The 18,036-nt window shown below is 38.6% G+C and overlaps 1 protein-coding gene and 1 long non-coding RNA gene across 11 annotated transcripts in view; one reads left to right on the forward strand and one right to left on the reverse strand.

Moving 5' to 3' along the window:
• Positions 1-18,036, forward strand: part of LOC114081457 (uncharacterized) — a 244,623-nt gene that overhangs the window by 192,264 nt on the left and 34,323 nt on the right. The window lies entirely within an intron of this gene.
• Chic1 (cysteine rich hydrophobic domain 1) overlaps positions 1-18,036 on the reverse strand; it is a 150,885-nt gene that overhangs the window by 80,721 nt on the left and 52,128 nt on the right. For 6 of the 10 annotated variants that reach the window (XM_071606236.1, XM_071606234.1, XM_071606239.1 and 3 more), the window contains 3 exons: positions 6,066-6,189; positions 2,418-2,491; positions 105-187 (listed from right to left, as the gene is read on the reverse strand). The gene's annotated coding sequence lies outside the window, so the exon portion shown is untranslated. The remainder of the gene's footprint in view (positions 1-104; positions 188-2,417; positions 2,492-6,065; positions 6,190-18,036) is intronic. The other 4 variants (XM_027922944.2, XM_071606238.1, XM_027922943.2 and 1 more) reach the window with 3 other exon arrangements.

Below are 18,036 nucleotides of genomic sequence, written 5' to 3' on the forward strand. Positions count from 1 at the left end.
CTGGGTTCAATGTCTGGGTCTACACACACACAAAAATAAAGAAAAAAAAAGAAGAAAAAAACTCTCAGCTACTTATACATTTTACATAGTGGTTCAGCCTTTACCTGTTCATCCACAAAGGGGCTATCTGTATTAACATCTGTTCCAAAGATGTTTTTAGGTTAATTTTCCACATTGGTCAGTGAGTCTAAAAGAAAGAAGAAAAAAAAAAAAAAAACCTACAATGGTTTAGTGAATAACCTAAATAAATCAGAAGACATGACTTCCACTACTGCTCCGCTGTGTAACTTCTGGGTATAAAATGAGGCTGTTAGACCAGGACCCAAGAAAACACCAATGACTCCAATTAAAATCAAATTAAAGCAAGCTTATTATTTCGACTGGCTGGGCTGCCTCTCCCACCCAAAACCCCAGGAACAAGACAGCCCTGCAGGTTTCTAGCAGCCCAGTTTTATAGCCCAGAAAGTTACACAAAGCGGGGTTACAGATAACAGAACTCTGTTAGTTTATATTTTTGCTGGTCCTGACATCAGAATTTATGAAGGTCATTAGAGCCTCAGAGAGGGTCCTTATCTGGCCAGGGAAGGCCAAGAGTGATGAGGCTTCACTAAAGTTTCAGAGAGGGCTGCTATCTGGTCAGATAGCCAGGCATGGGTGAGTTCAAGGCATGGGCAGGCATTGCAGTTCAAAATTTGCAGTAATTTATAGTAAAGCCGAAATTAGCTTTTCATGGCTTTGTGGCTAGATGGCTCCCAATTTTAAGAGAAAATCAGGCTGGGTCTATCAGAGGCCATAACTATAGGCAGGTATTATGAACTTAATGGTGTATACTTAAAATGGTTACAATGACAAATTTAATGCTATGTTTATTTTACTACAATTTTCCAAAGTTTTAAAGACCCAGGGGAATGCTGAATAAAGATTTACAAACACAGAATATTGGTAAGAGAGCCCTATTCCCAAGCTTGGAGATGGACTTGAAAACAGCAGCTCATTTTCCTAAAACAGTTTCCTGGTACTAGAGCTGGGGATTTTTTTTTTTTTTTTCTGGACCTTACCCTAAAATGAGCAAGCATCAGAATCAAATGCAGACATCATAAACATGCTAGAATTTTCAGATAAATAATTTAAGACAACTATGATTAATATATTAAAAGTTCCAATACTAAAAGTACATAACATGTGAGAACACAAGATCAAAATCATACCAATTCTCTTTTCAAACCACAACACAATGAAACTGAAAGTCAAGTGTATTAAGGAAAACTGGAGAATTCACAAATATATAGAAAAATCAAACAATACACTCCAGAATGAATGAGTCAAAAAAGAAATCAAAAGGGAAACTAGAATATATCTTGAAACAAATGAAAAAATGAAAAAAAAAAAAAAAGCAACACGGCAAAACTTATGGGATGTGCAAAAAGCAGTAGGGAGAGATAAGTTTATAGACGAACATCTGGAAGAAGTGTCTTAAGTTCACCACCCATCTAAACATCTATACATATAGGTGGTATCTGTACAATAAGAAAACATTGGTAGAAAGGAAAAAATAAAGATTGTAGCAGAAATAAACAAAATAAAGCACAGAAAAAAATTAATGACGCTGTTCTTAAAAGATTAGATTAGTTCTTACAGAAATGGATTACAAGAAGAGGCTGCTACAGGGCTGGGGATGTGGCTCAAGGGGTAGCGCGCTCGCCTGGCATTCAAGGTGCACTGGGTTCGATCCTCAGCACAAAATTTAAAAAAAAAGATGTTGTGTCCAATGAAAATGAAAAAATAAATATTAAAAAATTCTCTCTCTCAAAAAAAAAAATGAAAAAGAAGAGGCTGCTACATAGTGAGACTGGCACTTCACTTGGTGTCTATTATACATGTATGTCCTTCAGCACTTGGCTGTTTCTCCTCTCCTCTGCCATGAGTTGATGCTGCATGAGGCCCACACTAGTAAATGATGATCATGATCTTGAACCTCCCTACTCCAGAACAGTGAGCTAAAGGATTTTTTTTTTCAAATATTTTTTAGTTGTAAATGGACACAATATATTTATTTTTATGTGGTGCTAAGGATACAACCCAATGCCTCACATGTGCGAGGCACTCTACCACTGAGCTACAGTCACAGGCAAAGGATTTTTTTTTAATTTTTAAAATATGAATAGATGGACACGATACCTTTATTTTATTTATTTATTTATTTTTATGGGATGCTGAGGATTGAACCCAGTGCCTCACATGTGCTAGGCAAGCTGTTTACCACTGAGCTACAACCACTACCCCAAGGATTAACTCCCAGCCTCAGGTATTTTGTTGTCTTAACACAAACCAGATAAAAATAACTGTGGTGATTCAAACGCTTATTAAAATGTCCAGACTTGGGGCTGGGGATGTGGCTCAAGCAGTAGCGCGCTCACCTGGCATGCGTGCGGCCCAGGTTCGATCCTCAGTACCACATACAAAAAAACAAAGATGTTGTGTCTGCCGAAAACTAAAAAATAAATATTAAAAATTCAAAATAAATAAATAGATAAAATGTCCAGACTCCTCCAAGTGTTCTATACATTCACTGTAATACCTGTCAGAATAACAAAGGTATTGTTTTTTAATGAAAATAGCAAAAACAATTGTGCAATTCGTATGGAATCATGAAGGCCCCTGAATATCCATAACAGTTTTGAAAAAAGAGCAAAACTGGAAACTTCATATTCCATGATTTCTAAACATATTATGAAACTATAATAATTAAAGAGTAGCTGGGTGCAGGGGCATACACCTGTAATCACAGTAAACTCGGGAGGCTGAGGGGGGAGGATCAGAAGTACAAAGTAGGCCTCATAAACTTAGTGAGACCCAGTCTCAATAAAATATAAAAAAGGGCTGGGGATATGGCTCAGTGGTTAAGTGCCTCTGGGTTTAAATCCTAGTACCAAAAAAAAAAAAAGAGTATTGTAATGGCATACATATAGATATACAAACCAATGAAACAGTAGGGACCTTGGAAATAATGCCATTCAGTATGATCAACTGATTTTGACAAGGGTCCAAGAATACATGATAGGGAAAGGAAATTTTCCTGGGGAAAACTTGATGTCCATATGCAAAAGAATAAAATTGTACCCATATCTTATACTATACCAAGAACATGAACTCAAAATAGATTTAGAAATTAAATGTAAGACATGGAACTGTAACTCCTAGAGAAAACAGAAGCTTCATGACGGTGGCTTCGGTGATGATTTTTAGACTGACACTAAAAGCACAGAAAAGAAAAATGGTCAAGTGAGACTATATCAAACTAAAAAGTTTTCTCACAGCAAAGGAAAGATTCAAGAGTGAAAAGTCACAAAAGGGGACAATCTACATAATAAGCAAAACTCTGTGTAGATACCTATACAAACTATTCATATATAAAATATAAGAGGAAGTCCTATAATTTGACAGAAAAAAAAATAAATATAGCAAATAACCCAAATAAAAAGTAGACAAAGAGAGGCTGAGGATATAATATAGCTCAGTTGGTAGAGTGCTTGCCTCGCATGCACAAGGCACTGGGTTCAATCCCCAGCACCACATACACAAACACACACACACACACACAAAAAGGAAAGGAACTGAATAGATATTTTTCAAAAAAGAGACAAATAGCCAGCGGATATATCTAAAGGGGCTCAACTTCACTATAAAGCAAATGTCAATCAAAGCAACAAAATACATCTTTCAGGAGAGACTTGCAGATAGATTTTCAGTTCATGATGAACAACAGCACTAACTGCAGATCTGGGCAAAACTGGTTTGGGTCAGCAAAAACAGGAAGAGTGGATTTACAGCAAACATGGACTTATGGTGCCACCTAGTGGTAATACAGGGGAAGTGACTGCCATAGGCTTAATATAAGTCTGCTTAGAATTTATGATACATACATAAAAAATTGGTTCTTTTTAGTTATATAATGACAGTAGAAGCCACTTTGACATAATTATACAAGCATGGAATATATCTTGTTCTAATTCAGACCTTAGAACTTCTACTTCCCCTTCAATCTCCCCAGAATATACCTCAAGAAGAAAGGCTGCTATATTTGGCTGCCCCTAATCTATGAGGTACTGGAAAGGAATAGAGATCATAGGGTAGAACTGAACTCCAACAACCCCGAGTACTGGGAGATGTTTCTTGCTTGGGGAAAGTTGAAGGAAAAAAGTCCAGGGATTAGAATTAAAACATGGCCCCAGGCCACCCTAGAGAAACCTAGCATTAGACTGGGCCCCGCAACCCCTGCACTCAAGCTGGCACACATGGAATGAGCCAGTGGAACTGCATTAGCCAGGCAGTCAAGGAATTGTCAGTATCACCATTCCCCAAATTGGGGCAGAAGACTCCCATGACTACGCATGTACTAGTGGCTGTGGGACTCAGGTACAAGAGCATCAACCTCATTAGCCAAGGGACTGCCTCCACCATCCCTCCCCCAACCTTGGGCACTTCAATGATCCCAAAGCCAGTCCTCAAAGAAGGAAACTACACTTGCTCTAGCATCAAAGAGACACCTGTGCCCACTGGGAGGTACTTGTATTTCTGCATGCCTCTCTGCCAAACTAAAGATAAACACGGGCTTAGGCTGCTATATAGTGGTGAAATGGTTATGGGAAACAAAGAAAAGCAGCAGCCTGCTGAGAATTTCTGAAAAGATAAGCACAAACCAAGCCAGGTTCCAAAGACTGGAATGAATACTGAATCCTTGAAATGCACAAATAATGAGGAATGCCAAAAATCATTATGAACGGTCAGGGAACAATGCTGTCACCTAATAATCAAAATAAGGAACCAGAAATGGACCAGATAGTAACCAGTATTGGTGAACTCTTGTATAATCGATTTAAAGAAGCTGTTTTATAGAGGCTCAGTGACATCAAGAAAGGAAAACTATAGCCAAATCCAGAGAGACAGAAAGTAGATCAGGTGTTTCCAGGGCCCTTTAAAAAAATAGGGACTAACTTTCTACATGGTATGGAATTTCCTTTTGTGGTGATGAAAACATTTGGAACCTGATGGAGTTAATGGTTGCACAAAAATGTGATTGTGCTAAATGGCACTGGATTGTACAGTGAGTGAGTTTCATGTTATATAGATGTCAACTTATAAAAGGAAAGGATACTCCAGAAAGATATGGTATAATGGGGTATATTATAAATTTCTAACTTTATTTAGGAGTAATTCCAAAATAAAAAATTACAAGAAAACCTTAATGTAATGTAATTTATCACATTAATTGGTTAAACAAGAAAATTTCATGATTATATCAACTGAAGAAAAATGATTAAACAAAATTTAATACCCATTCATAAAAAAAGAAAGAAAAGAACAAGCTGGTCCCTGTGGCACACACTGTAATCCTAGTGGCTCAGGAGACTCAGGCAGGAGGATCAGGCAGGAGTTCAAAGACAGCCTCAGCAAAAGCAAGGCACTAAGCAACTCAGTGAGACCCTGTCTCAAAATAAAAAAATAAAAAGAGCTGAAGAATGTGGCTCAGTGGTTAATCACCCCTGGGTTCAATCCCTGGTACCAAAATAAATAAATAAATGGTTTTACATTTTCCACAAATGAAGTCCATGATAACAACCACTGCATTATAACATTAATTTGAGTTTCTCTCTTTTCTCAAACTTTTTGGTAGTCCCTTGATTTATATTAAATGCATATACATTTGAAGCTGAGAGGTTGTCTAAGTGGAAATAGTTTGATTCTCTTAAAAATAAAGCCAGGAGGGCTCAGTGGTAGAGCGCTTCCCTGGCGTGTGTGAGGCACTGGCCATGTACAGGGCCATGTACATGATGCAGAGTCACATGGGTAGTATAATTATTTTGAATAAAGCAGGAAGTTGCCTGGGCCATTCCCTCCCCCAAGCAGATTTTAAAGAGATGCCTTTTGCTTGGGGGAAGGAAAACATTTTCTGCCTGACACCTAAAAACCAGCACCAGAATAGCCTTGATGAAACCCAGTGCCAAGCACAGTCCCCAAAGGTCCTCCCTGATGTTAATATCTGTGGCCTGAGCCACTGGGCTTACCTGAGGTCCACGGAGAGCCGTGCTGAGAAGGACTACAATTTTTGGGTCATCTTCCAGTTCTTGCTGACCCATAGAACCATTGAACTGACCCAGCTCCGGCCCCACAGCCAGCGCACAGCCACCACTGCAGAATTGGGCAAAAACAGTTTGGGTTAGCTAACACTAAGAGGGAAATAGCAACACAGTAAAACTAGACTTAGGCTGCCATCTAGTGGCGGCACAACAAAAGTGACCTCAGACTCAAATTGCTTAGAATTTCTAGAATGGAACATAAATAAACCAGATTATGAAGACTAGAAGAAAGATTTAATCCTTCAATGAACAGATAATGTTACAATAATCATGACCTCACCTAATGGTTAAAATGAGCTACCATTTTTTTTTTGCGTTGGTTGACAGATTATTAAATACACTACAATTGTACCTTATTCTGTAATTTTCAAATCATTCACACGTAGACTTAGTAAAAACGTATGTTATAGAAAACCATCTGCAAAACTAAAATGAAAATAAAAATCCAACATAATACACACATGTTAAACCGCTGAACTGTTAGTCATATTTTAATATGCACAGGTCATTTGATTTTCTTATATCTGGCACCATGATTAATATTATTAATGTTAAAATATGAATACAATGGCTGGAGTTGTAGATCAGTGGTAGATCGCTGTGAAGCGCTGGGTTCCATCCTCAGGACCACATAAAAATAAATAAATAAATAAAAGGTACTGTGTCCAACTACAACTAAAAAAACTTTTAAAAATATGGATGCAAAAATGTCTACCAATGAAACTAAACAGGCCAAACATTCTTTTTCTTACAGACACTTACCCTTTATGGATTCTCTCTTCCTTTCACAGAATTAGTTGTTCAGACTGGTGGGGCAAATTTTTTTTTTATATTAAACTGTTTTAAAATATCCACTTTTTAGTTGTAAATTGACAGAATAACTTAATTGTATTTATTTATTTATTTTGTGGCGCTGAGAATCAAACCCAGTGCCTCACAAGTAGTAGGCAAGCACTTTACCCCTGAGCTATAGCCGCAGTCCCCAAGAACTAAATTTAAAAAATACTTTTAGTTGTAGATAGCACCATATAAAAATAAAACAAAGGTGTTATGTCTAAGGATTGAACTCAGTGTCTCAGATGATAGGCAAGTGCTCTACCGCCAAGCCACAACCCCATCCCAAAAACTGTTCTTAATAATCAGAATGGGTGAATTCTTGGATGGAGAATTTAAAGCAGCTGTTTTAAGGAAATCCAATGAGTTTTATAAAAATAATAATCCTTTTTTTTTTTTTGGTACCAGGTATTGAACTCAGGGGCACTGAACAATACTGCAGCCCTATTTTGTATTTTATTTAGAGACAGGGTCTCACTGAGCTGCTAAGAAAAAAATAAATAAAAGGAAAGAAACAGGCCTTCAGTATCTCCGATTGACAAAGACAAAGAGGTCTCCGGGTTCGGCATTTAGTAATGGCACATATGACTGAGATGATGCTACTATAACTTAGAGATGTCCTATCTCAAAATAAAAAAATAAAAAGGAGTCAGGGGCAGTGGGGCACGGCTGTAATCCCAATGCCCAGGGAGGCTAATGCAGTTGGATCCTGAGTTCAAAGCCACTCTCTGCAACTTCAAGGCTATAAGGAAAAAGTGAGATGCTGTCTCAAATACAAAATAGGCCTGGGGACCCTGCTCAGTGGTAAAATACCTGAGTTAAATCCCCCATATAAAAATAAAATAAAGAAAAGAAAAGAGGGCTGGGGTTGTAGCTAAGTGGTAGAGCACTTGCCTAACATGTGTGAGGCCCTGGGTCACCGCAAAAAATAAACAAAATAAAGGGATTGTGTCCCTCTACAACTGAAAAAATTTAAAAAATAAAAGAAAACAGAATAATTTGATCTCAAGACTCAACAATAGGAGGCTAATTTCTTCTGGAACATTGCCAGGCCTGAATATATGTTAGGAGATGGAGAAAAATGGCCACTGGATGCAGCCTAAACCATAATACTATTTTTCAATTGCCAGAGGGAAGGAAAATCAGGAAAGAGGTAGGCCGCACCTCCCCCACTGCTGCACCTCCCCCACAGCCTGCCCGACCCAACCCACCGCAGCCTATCAGCAGCAGTCCCCCAGCGCCGACATGCCACAGCCCTCCAGCCCCGACCTGCTGCAGCCCTGCAGTGGCCATGGTGGACCCGGAATTCCAAAAAAATGTTAGTTGGAATCCTTACTCATCGCCCATCTTTGACCCGCCATGCTGCGGCCGACCCCGACTTCCAAAAAGATGTTAGTTGGAATCCTTACTCATCGCCCCCCATCTTTCAAATCTCCTTAACCTAGGGCTGGGACATTAAGCAACTCAGCGAGACCCTGGCTCTAAATACAATAAAATGGCTGGGGATATGGCTCAGTGCACCTGAGTTCATTCCGCGGTACCAAAAACAAATTTAAAAAACAAATCCACAGCTGGGGATATAGCTCAGTTGGTACAGCGCTTGCCTTGTATGCATAGGCCTGGGTTCAATCCCCAGCACGCACCAAAAGAGAAAAAAAAAAAAAAACCTCCCAACCTAAAGAGTTAAAAGCAACCCCCTCCCAAACTCCCCAGTCCTAAACCCAAGGAGAACCTGTTTTACACAGCCTTTTTCACTGCAAATAATTAGAAGAGAAAAAGCTTATTTTGGGACTCACATGTTCAGAGGTCTCAGTATAGGGAGTGAGACTAGTCCAGTCCTGAATGGAAAATCCATACTGGAAGGGTAAGGCACCAAAATGGACAGCAGGCACAGGGAACACAGCTCCCACAAAAGCCCCAAAGTCCCGCCCTCAAACAAGCACCTCCTCCATCCACACCCCATCTGTCTATAGTTGCCACCCATTTAATCACCATGAAAGGTGAAACTCTCCTATCTCAATCATTTATTGCAGGACACCTTATATATAGACAATAACAGACCAAAATAATGAAGACCCAAAACTTCCTCTGAACCCAGCCTTTCCTAATATAGAGCATGGCTCAACATACCCTAGTCCAACTGCTGATGAAACCATATCGCCCGAGGAATTACACGGGAAGATAACTTATTTTCCCAAGAATATCTAAAACAGACCAAATAAAATTAAGGCGAATTTACAGATGACCTGGGCAGATATATGGAGACATTTCAACACTTAACTGAAGTGCAGTGGCACCACATCCTCCACAAAAAATCTTAACTGGGCTTCTCCAGAAATTTTTACCATGGCTGATTTTATGACCCTCAGCAAAAGAGTTCAATGTAGATAAACTTCCCATTTTCCTGTTGCCCTGTTTGACTTGGCCAATGGCCAGGAAGAAACCAGCATTCCAGGTGCTTTACTAGTTTTTCAAAAATATTTATCCAGTTTAGTAGTTTGTAGAAAAAGCTGCTTTTATGTGAACTTCTGCAGACAGTGAACTTCTGAGACCCTCCCCTTACATGCTGGGTATAAAACTCTGAAACTCCCTGAACTTGGGGTTCAGGGGATTGGTTGATTATAGCAAAGGCTATACCCTCTGAACCTGGCTGCAGCCAAATAAAACTGTTTCCTGCTATCTTTGGTGCCTTGCCTCCTCTGTCCCTACAATAGAAGCATTTACCTTACTTTAGAAAGACATATCTGTGATATTAGGACATACTTTAACCCCTTCAAAAAAACAAAAGAGTGACAGATTCAGCTAAAAAAAAAATCAAGATCAAATGGATATCCAAGATCATATACCTCCTGGACCAAAACCACCCTAGGAGTCACTGCAGTCCCTACTTCAGTACCTGACTGGGAGTATACAACAGAAAAAAAAATATAGAAAAAAGAGAAATCATTTCTTGGTCAGGTTAAATTAAAGATTAGGATGAAGTCTATTAAGCCTGTAAACTATACAAAACTGGCATCAGTAGATCAGAGGGATTTTTAAAAAAACCCAACCCCACTGGGCGCCAAGGCTCAGCAGTAGAGCACTCACCCACCATGCATGAGGCCCTGGATTCAATCCCCAGGATTGACAAAGAAGTTAAAAAAAAAATACAGCCTGTGAAAAGTTAGAGATCTTTTGGCTCACTCCTTGACAGCTCTCTGACATCTCTAGATTACTGAACTGTTGGCATTATACTGCTTGGAGCATTGTCTGATTTAGAGATCAAATAATGTTATCATGGGGCCTTGGGAGGTGGTTCTGTTCTTAACAATGCAAAGATAATTCAAAGAAAACAGAATAAGAAATACTGGAGTGGGAATCAGGCAACCTTAACTTCAGTTCCAACTCTGCCATTAAAAGCAAATCCCAGCCTCCCCTCTGGAGACAGTCATTTGTATTGGAATTGGTGACCTCAAAGATCTTTTTGATATATATAACATTTTATATCATTCTATAATATGGTTCCCAAAAGCTTAAAATTAAATGCAAAGAATTGGTTAGAATATCATGTTCACGAGGCCAAACCAGTGAGTTTAGATCCTGCATGCTTCCCTTGTTCTATGATCACTGTCCTCTTAACCCTTGCCAGTAATCTCACAGATATGAATCACTGATCACAGTGAGGCCTGACTCAATGTGTTCGGGATACATTCTCAAAAGTGGTATAAAAATGCCACCTGAATATTAGGAAAACAAGGCATAAGCTGCTGAAAACCTTAAGGTCAGTTTGTTGGAAGCCAATTAAAAAGATTTCAAAGGATGCAAGACCCTCTTAAGAGGCTAAGTTTGTGGCTAGGGCTGGGGTTGTGGCCCAGTGAGTTCTCGCTTAGCATGCATGGGGCACTGGGTTCAATCCTCAGCACCACATAAAAATAAAATAAAGATATTGTGTCCACCTAAAAATAAAAAAAAATTTTTTTTTTTTTTTTTTTTTTAAAAAGAGGCTATGTTTGGGGCTGGGGCTCAGTGGCAGAGTGCCTACTTAGCATGTGGGAGGCACTGGGTTACATCATTAGCACCACATAAAAATAAACAAGTAAAATAAAAGCATGCTGTCCAGCTACAACTAAGAAAAATTTTTTTTAAATAGAGGCTATGTTTGAAGGGAAAAAGCAAGTGGCAAGGTAAATTAATTAGTAATCTATAGCAGTACATGCCACTGAGGTTTGCACACAAATGTGGAATATTCCAAGAAAACAAATGGAAGCCTGATAGCGGTAGGTGTTCCATCAATTTAGCTCTCCTGAGAGGGGATCCCTCCATTTTTCCACTGTGCCCTGTGGCTACTAGGTATTGAAAGGTCCTGGTTAACAGCAATATTCTCCTTCATTTTACACTATTGAAAGTCCTTCCATATCCATAATCTCATACATCCTTACAATATTCTTGAAAGGCAAGAGTTACTATATTCATCCCATCTCATAAATGCACCAAAGACTCAAATATCAAAGCTAGTCAGATGTGAAGCCAGAATTTGAATCTATAGACAGTTGCATTCCAAGTTGAGCGTTCTCTCTGCAAGACCACATTCATCTACCTTAGAGGCAAAGTCTCACTAAAATCTCCAAGGATCCCCTACCCTACTCTTTATCTATTAAAACTTCACCAACATCAGGGATTTATCTTTCAAAAATCCCCTTTATATCCCTCTGCTATCTGTTTGGATTATCATTTATTCTACTCAAAATATCTACATTGCTGCCCACCTTTCATCTGTGAAAACTCTTGTGAACTGTACACAGTTCAGGATACTTTCTTAAATAGTTAAATATTTATTTTTTTAGTTTTGGTTGGACATAATACCTTACTTATTTTTATGTGGTGCTGAGGATCGAATCCAGGCCTTGCATGTGCTAGGCAAGTGCTCTACCGCTGAGCCACAACCTTAGCCAGGATACTTTCTTTGACTAAAGAAATCAGAACTGGATTTTCAGCTACCTCAGAGGTCTGCTGGTGGATTGGATTTCCTTCTTTCTTCTACCTTCTACCAAATAAATCAATTCCAGTCCAAACTACTTAAAACATATATTTAAAAAAAAAAATCACACACCAAACCCAGAATACAGAGCTGATTTCAGGAAACAAGTCATTTGCTATTTATTATAGTATACACACACACACACACACACACACACACACACATATATATATATATATGAAGTATATGAATGTGTATCATAAGCAGTATATTATATCAAAATAACATAGTAGTGGTGCAGGCCTATAATCCCAGCACCTCAGGAGACTGAGGCAGGAGGATCCTGAGTTCAAAGAGAGGCCCTAAGGAACTCAGTGAGACCCTGTCTCTAAATTAAAATACAAAAAAAGGGCTGGTGGTGTGGTTCAGTGGTTAAGTGCCCTTGAGTTTAATCCCGGGTACAAGGGGTTGGGACACATAGTAGTTAAGATCATAATCTCTGGAGAAATAGAAGTAGAAAAAATGCTTAATGCTGTACCTGGCATATATTAATGGCCCTGAAGGTAGTAAGTGAAAGAATATCCATAACTTCTATCTTGGCAAAGTCGGTTTTTCTGGCCTTTTGAATTACTTTTAGTTATATATACTGGGGTTCATTCTGACATACTCATACAAGCATGGAATATAATTTGTTCTCATTTGGTCTTCAGTACTTCACCCTTCTCTTCCCCTACTCTATCAATCATTATATATATATATATATTTTAAATTAGTGCCTTGTAGGTATACATCAAGGTGAGATTCTAACTTTTGTATGTTAACATGCCTAACATAAGCAACAGCAGGCAATCCTGACAAAGGCATTGGATTTGTTTACCTATAAATTATGAAATTATTCTTCATTAGAAGCATTAAAACTCACTTGATATTGTTCCACTCCTTTCACATTGCCTTACTCTATCGTAATAAATCTATTAGACAGGTCTAATCATTCATACTTTACAACAGAAATCAAGGTTAAGTAGTTAAACTACCTTCCCAAGATTATCTATAAAAGGAAATGGCAGGCAGGAAGCATAAAGACACTTTTACTAAACCCAGCGATCCTTTCCTGGAATCATGGCTGCTGTTTGCAAGTAAGAGACAGCTATCCTACAGGAGTGAAAAATAACCCCACAGGGACCCAGAATACAGCAAGTTAACACGGGAGGAGGGAATGCATTCAGAGTTTCTCACAGGTGGAAGTCAAACTTAAAAAACCATCAAGGGAAGCAGTAAGAAAAGTTGGCATTGAAGTCTGTGGTTGATGTTTGGGAGAGGGGTGTAGGCAGTTTGTTTTCCAGTCTAACTGTTGAAAGTAGAATGGTCAGTGCAGCATTTGCTAATGTTTTCTGTCATAAAAGGATCCTCTGTCCAATTGGTAGTTGCTGGGCATGGCTGTTTCATCTCCCCAAATTTTTGCCAGCACCTCACCCCAATTAGCAGCTCTAAATGGTATATTTATTCCTAATTCCTGCTCCTAAATCTCCCCATCTATGCAGAGTAAGACAGATATAAATAGTTTGTTATATCTCCCATACAGTGATGTTGCAATATATTTCAAGAGTCATAAAGTCTTCATACCCTTTTATTCAATAACTGAATTCTCTTAATAAGCATCCTTTTCATCCATCAGACCTTCCTACAGGTCCTTACAGCAAACACTGACTTCATTCTGGTTGCAGTGTCAAAGTGACACTTAGCCTGAATTTAGCCTATTTTTGAAATAGTTTTCTAAATTTTCTTTTAAATTCACATCAGTTTGGTTCAACATAATAAGAGACAAGAAAACCAATCAGTAGTCCTATCCAAATAACAACAACAACAACAACAACAAATGCAGGTTTCATAGATTGCCACCAAGAGATCTTACCATGTTAGTATCATCTTGGCAGTATCACCCATGGGAAATAAGGAGGCCAATTCTGCTTTGGGTGACTGATTCAATGTGTTAAAGGTATGAAGTTAAAACCCACTTACAGAATAACATGTTGGCGTTCTTTGATTGTGGCAGCTTCTTGAGGAGGAATAGTGATGCAGGTATTTTGTTTGGAAGCCTAGTCAGTTCCACAAACACTATTTATCCATCATCGCACACAGACCTTCTAAGGCAAACAGTTCTAAATATACTAATGTCACAAGAATCATCTAAGGGGAACTCATTATGCCAGAGTTAGATGAGACTTTAGAGACCATCTCTGCAGAATCTCAGGGATCATAAAATAACGTGCCCATAGCCACCACATAAGGTCCCTGAATGAAGCTGTTCATATGTAAAACACTTCCCTTACACTTACACACACACACACACACACACACACCCACACAGCTCCTTAGTGCACCCCTAAGCCATAGTTTAAAGAAATATCTAGCTATTTTCTTTCTCGATTTGGAAATACACGGGTTTGAGAAATATTTTGCCTTTCTTTTAACTATGCCATTAAAAAAAACCAACAATATAACCTAAATTTCAGAGAGACAAGGGACAATAGCGATGAACATGGAACAAAATAAATACTCCATCAAAGAGGGTCAGGCTGCTTCTCAGCTCTAGCTGACTGATGTGATATAGCAAGAGTCTTGTGCAGAAATCCACGTGCAAGATTTCTTTGAAAAAACAAAACAAAAAAAGGCAGGAATCTGGACTTCTATGTGAACTCTCTTACTTTTCAGTGCTGGCAATTACTTCAAAAGGTTTGAAAAGGGCTGCGGTTGTGGCTCAGTGGTAGGGTACTTGCCTCACATGTGTGAGGCACTGGGTTCGATTCTCAGCACCACATATAAATATAATAAATATAATAAAATATAAATAAATATAATAAATATATACATATATAATATATAAATATATAAATAAATATAATAAAAATAAAGGTGTATCAACAACTAAAAAAGTATTTTTTTTAGTTTTCGGTGGACACATCTTTATTTTATTTTTGTGGTGCTGAGGATTGAACCCAACGACCTTCGCATGCCAGGTGAGCGCACTACTGCTTGAGCCACATCCCCAGCCCTAAAAAAGTATTTTTTAAAAAGGTGTGAAAAAAAATTCATAGGTAAAAAATCCATGTCTTTGGCCACATACAGATTATTTAGCCTGGATTAACCCAAAACCCTATCTTGGGTATGACAGACAAAATCAGGTTTATCAAGTGTCCTGATTTTTGCTAGGAGATTACAACTCAATTTTCTTGGTAATTACAACTGGAAAATTCTAGTATCCCCCTAGAGAATTTTCTATATTTAATTATCTTATGAAGAGTTAAGTGTTTTTTACTGGCAGATTTAAAGGCATGTGGCTTCCACCCTTAATATAAAATGTAACATACAAGCACTTCCCACATAGCACATCCTACTTCACATTTAAGACCTCATCCACAAGAAGTATGTATATTTCCCTCATCCATAAAGTTTGAAAGGAGAATTTTAGGGGCTCATAGTGTAGCTCAGTGTACAGTTCATGCTTTACACTGGGTTTTTAATTCAAAACAAAAACATGAAACTTCTGTGTAGGTTTAAATGTGCCATCTCTGCCTTAATATTTTGAAATTTCAAATCTTTTTGAAATAGTACAATTACCACAAATAAAAATATAATACAATTACCATAAGTACTGGGAATCATTCTATAGTTTTTCTTGCTATGTTGTACTTTCCTATTTTTAATGAATTTTCAAGAATTAATCATAAAGTAAACAAATCTAATATTATTGCAGTTTAATCAGCTTGAATAGCAACTAAAATAGCAGATGTTAACACTTGAATTTCTTCCACAATCTGCTGAGGAGAGTCAAAACTTCTGTCAAGTAGCTTCACATTCCACACTCCTTACATCTTGCTTGGAAAGGTAGCACAGTACTTGAGTGCCTTTTTTTTTTTTTTGATAGTGCTGGGGACTGGACCCTGGGCCTTGTGCATTTAAAGCAACCACTCTACCAACTGAGCTATTTCCCCAGTCCCCTCAAAACGCTTTAAAAGCATTTTTTTTTTTTTTTGGTACATGGTATGGAATGAAAGGCATTTACCACTGGGTCACATTTCCAGCCCTTTGTTATTCATTTATTTTATTTTGAGACAGGATCTCATTTAAGTTGGTGAGGTTGGCCTTGAACTTGGGATCCTACTGCCTCAGCCTCCCCAATCTCTGGAATTACAGGAATGAGCCACTGTGCCCTGCTAAAGAAATGTTTTTTTAAAATCCAGGATAAGGCTGGGGTGTAGGTCAGTGGTAGAGGGCTTACCTAGTATGCACCAGGTCCTGGATTGGACCTCAGAAATGCAAATAAAAAACCAGGAAAAACAAAAATAGAGAACCAAATGCAAATAAAATGTGCACATTTAATATCTTCGAGATCAAAGTACTTTGAAGACATCCTCACATTCATCACTCCATGTTTTAGGAAGCAAAGAAGCAGGAGGTATGCACTGATTCAGATTTTGTGGAAGGTGAGATTATAATTATGGGAAGGTTAGGGTACTTTCACAAGGTGGAGGAGGGAATCCAAAGTGTATGGGTTTTTTAAAATATTTTAATTTTTAGCTATAGTTGGGCACAAAACCTTTATTTATTTATTTATTTCCATGTGGTGCTAAGGATCAAACCCAGGGCCTCGCACGTGTTAGGCGAGCATTCTACCACTGAGTCACTACCCCAGCCCCCCCCCAAAGTGGATGTGTAATGCTTCAGTTTATATGGTTCATCAGATAAATTTTTCAATATTCTCAATGGAGGATGAACCACATAGAAGTGAAAAACAGAAAAGGACTATGAATTAGTTCATTATAGAAAAAAATCTAACCTCCTTGAACAATTCTTCCTCACTTTACTGGTACCCAAGTGCACCTAGACATTAAAATGTCATTTTGTTCAAAGCTTGGAACGCTGTACTGTTGCCAGGCACAGTGGTCATGCCTGTAATCCCAGGGGCTTGGAGGTTGAGGATCAGAAGTTCAAAGCCTTGGGTTCAATCCTCGGTTTAAAAAAAGCTATACTAGGGCTGGGGCTGCAGCTCAGTTGTAGAGCGCCCGCCTCGCAAGTGTGAGGTACTGGGTTCAATCCTCAGCACCACATAAAAGTAAATAAAGACATTGTGTCCAATGTTTGTAAAAAAAAATAAAATAAAATAAAAAAAAGCTATACTGAGCTGGAGTTATGGCTCAGTGGTTGAGCGCTTGCCTAGCATGTGTGAGGCAAGGGTTTGATTCTCAGCACCACATATAAAGAACTAAAATAAAAGTCCATTGGCAACTAAAAAAAAATTTTTTAAACCTATACTATTGGGCTGGAGTTGTGACTCAGCACGTGTGAGACCCTGGGTTTGATCCTCATCACCACATAAAAATAAATAAGTGAAATAAAGATATTGTGTCCAATTACAACTAAAAAATAAATATAAAAAATTAAAAAAAAATAAAAGCTATCCTGTTCATCATTTTGGCTGCCTTCCATTAAATAGAACCCCTGGTACAGTATTATAGATTGTGGGTGGAAAAGGGAGCCTAGTACAGGAAAAAGAGAAATAACAAAACACACACACACACACACACACACACACACACACAGAAAAAAAAAAAAAGCGCCTGGAGAGCAGCAGGGCACAGTGGCACATACTTGTAATCCCAGTGGCTCTGGAGGCTGAGGCAGTTAGGATGGGGAGTTCAAAGCCAGCCTCAGCAAAAGCAAGGCGCTAAGCAACTCAGTGAGACCCTTTCTCTAAATAAAATACAAAATATGGCTGGGGATGTGGCTCAGTGGTCAAGCAACTCTGAGTTCAATCCCTGGTACACACCAAACCAAATCAAACACATGCTCGCACACCTGGAGAGCTACTGGAGGTGGTTTCTCCTTGGCTCCTCTGGAGTTTGAGAAACAAGATCTGAGTTTCTTTGAACTCATGACCAGTGGAGGTCCCTTCCTCCATTAGGTAGTGAGAACAAATTAAGACCTTACCTCTGTAAAGCCAGTTTTCTTTATCTCCCAGCTCCACGTGGCCCCTTGTATTGCACTCGGCTTCAGGTCTCTCTGACTTTTGCTATCCAGACAGGGATTCGCAATTAAACCACTGAATTT

This window comes from Marmota flaviventris, chromosome X, assembly GCF_047511675.1.
Source record: "Marmota flaviventris isolate mMarFla1 chromosome X, mMarFla1.hap1, whole genome shotgun sequence".
Classification (NCBI taxonomy): Eukaryota; Metazoa; Chordata; class Mammalia; order Rodentia; family Sciuridae; genus Marmota; species Marmota flaviventris.